The 459-nt window shown below is 41.2% G+C and overlaps 1 protein-coding gene across 1 annotated transcript in view; it reads left to right on the top strand.

Moving 5' to 3' along the window:
• LOC113215567 (uncharacterized) overlaps positions 1-459 on the top strand; it is a 6911-nt gene that overhangs the window by 5637 nt on the left and 815 nt on the right. The window lies entirely within an intron of this gene.

Below are 459 nucleotides of genomic sequence, written 5' to 3'. Positions count from 1 at the left end.
AGCGCATCACAAGAATAGTTAAAGTTACTTGCTGTCATTGGTTGGGCTTCAAGCTTTTCCATCAGATCACTCTTCTTACCAGTTTTTAAATTTCCAGAAGCAGTACTGATGTAAGGGGGAAACTCATTATTTTCGTGTTCGAAGAAAGTGTCGAGGTCTAAATCACGCTCTCTTGCAACAATAAAAAGTCTTGAGAATAACTGAACGTCATTTTTCAGGTTGCTGAAATTAGTGGCCTTCTTCTCCTGGGCTTCAAATATTTTCACGCCAAAATTTTTTACGGTGGTTTGTACTGAATTTGTCCTCTCGACAAATCTTTCTTTAATGAATAACTTGTAGGTTTCTTCACCTAGCGCTTCAAGTGAATACTAGGTAGATGTACGCCAGACCACGTCTCGCGTAACAGGCTTCGCGATATCTCACGAAACACTGTTACGCTGCGACGCGCCTGGCATACAT

This window comes from Frankliniella occidentalis, unplaced genomic scaffold (genome assembly GCF_000697945.3).
Source record: "Frankliniella occidentalis isolate FOCC.00 unplaced genomic scaffold, Focc_3.1 Scaffold5, whole genome shotgun sequence".
NCBI classification, from domain to species: Eukaryota; Metazoa; Arthropoda; class Insecta; order Thysanoptera; family Thripidae; genus Frankliniella; species Frankliniella occidentalis.
This window is presented reverse-complemented; position numbering and strand designations above follow the sequence as displayed.